This window comes from Branchiostoma belcheri, unplaced genomic scaffold (genome assembly GCF_001625305.1).
Source record: "Branchiostoma belcheri isolate BF01 breed outbred unplaced genomic scaffold, Haploidv18h27 scaffold59, whole genome shotgun sequence".
Lineage (NCBI taxonomy): Eukaryota > Metazoa > Chordata > Leptocardii > Amphioxiformes > Branchiostomatidae > Branchiostoma > Branchiostoma belcheri.
This window is the reverse complement of record NW_017804231.1, coordinates 534,097-536,362: the sequence shown is the minus strand read 5'-3', so window position 1 is coordinate 536,362 and position 2,266 is coordinate 534,097.

The following is a 2,266-nucleotide window of genomic DNA, read 5'->3' as shown; positions in this document are numbered from 1 at the left end:
ATGCAGGAAATAGCATTTTAGAGGGTCAAGATTTCGAAATTTTCCCGGGGGAGGTTTGCCGTGTTGAGAGCTCTACATGGTATTACGATGACGGAAAAGAATTTAGGCTGGCTAACAAGTTAATGTATCTATACGAATTCAGCTCATTAAATTTATTTGTTGAAAATACAAGTGGTGGATCAGAGAAACCTGTTTTCTTAATATCAGATGATAGGTAGTTTATAGTCTTATTGTAATGTATAGATTCCTAGCACTTTGCATTAGAATATAGTGTACCAGTATGAAATACTCATGTTTTACATACTGGATATCCTCTTGTGCATTTAGCCCATCTGGGCAAGAACATGCAATAAAGATTCATATCAATATCTGTATTGATTATCATCCTAAATAAGATGCAGAATATATTCAGAATACATTACAATGTCATTGACTAGTACTCTGGACAAGAAGAAAATTAATTTGAAGTATACATAATTTGATATTTGTATCTTACCGTAGGGTCGTTGTGGAAGAGCTGGGGCATTTGGCACGTACATCAAATTGGGGGTGAGGTCGTTGGGCGAGATTTTGGGATGTGCAATGGATGGATCTCCGATGTTTTGTATGTTGCTGTCATCTTCGATAGAAATTGAAACATCGGCACTATTTGATGGCCCACATCCTGCTAACGTATGGGTGGTATCGCTACCACTGGTTACGTTTGGTGCATCTTTTATGTTCTCAGGGGCATCTTTCGTTTGTGTCTCTTTAGGACCAGTCTCGCAAGACCACAACTCATCTTGGCCTAATGCTACAGCGTATGGTTGAAAGTTGCCATCATCAGAGGCAATGTCATTGCTTGGTTCGTTGCCACGTATCTCGTTGCTACCATGTTCAACGTCCCTGCTGTCAATACCAGCGCATGATTCGGTGCAGGGGTCGCCATTCTCTTGGATAGCGGACCCGGAGACTGATTCAGATAGGACGGTTGGCATTGAATTGCAGGTTTCATTGTATTGGGTGTATATGGGATTACGAAATTCAGGATCCAGGTCGTTTATCATGTACATCGGATTCGGGTCCAGGGATTTTCCCTCGGACACTGGAGTTGGGCCTTGGGATTTTCCCTCGGACACCGGAGTTGGGTCCAGGGCTTTTCCCTCGGACACCGGAGTTGGGTCCAGGGATTTTCCCTCGGACATCGGAGTTGGGTCCAGGGCTTTTCCCTCGGACACCGGAGTTGGTTCCAGCGATTTTCCCTCGGACACCGGAGTTGGTTCCAGCGATTTTCCCTCGGACATCGGAGTTGGGTCCAGGGCTTTTCCCTCGGACACCGGAGTTGGTTCCAGCGATTTTCCCTCGGACACCGGAGTTGGGTCTAGGGATTTTCCCTCGGATATCGGGTTTGGGTCCAGGGATTTTCCCTCGGACACCGGAGTTGGGTCTAGGGATTTTCCCTCGGACACCGGAGTTGGGTCTAGGGATTTTCCCTCGGACATCGGGTTTGGGTGATTATCCATTCAATTATTAGAGTCGGTTGTTTATTACCCCTGGAGAAATGCAATTGTAGAAAAAAAAACTATCCAACGCACAATCATGTACATGTATACTTGGAAAAAGAAAGCGGTAAACGGTATAAAATCTAGCACCAATATACAAGTACTGGTCAAATATTTTCTCTCCAACTTGTTCCCTGTGCGATTTAAAAATCTGATTTTAACTGAAACATCAGGAAATAACAATAACATTACAATAGGAACAATAGGTAATGAAGTAAAACACTTTTTGTACTCACGGAGTCCACGGTACGTAGGACTCTAGAAACTATGTATGAGGCACCGACAACTACTATCTGAAAACGCTGGACTCAGGTCTAGTTTTCAGCACCGGCTTGTTGGTTGTACCCGGCTGACTGAGATTTGATGCGTGGTGTTATAGGTCTTTAAAAGTTTTAATTCAACGGTTGGGACGAACCATTCTTTTCGAGGGCGGACAAGCGTCGATTGTATAAAATTAGATTTTGTGGATAATCTAATTTTTGATGGATAAAAATGGATCTTCTTAACAAGCATACTGATAACTTGTTTGATAAGGGGAAATGAGGAGAGCGACACGATAACATATAGAGAGAAAACGTTTATGAAAACCTTCTAGCTCATACGTTCAGTGGAATGTTTTGAATGGATTTGCCAGAATTTTGAGCCGACAGACAAATGAAACCACAAGGTTACGTAATTCATGCACAAAAATACTGCTACAATTTACTTGGTAAAACTGTCCAGGG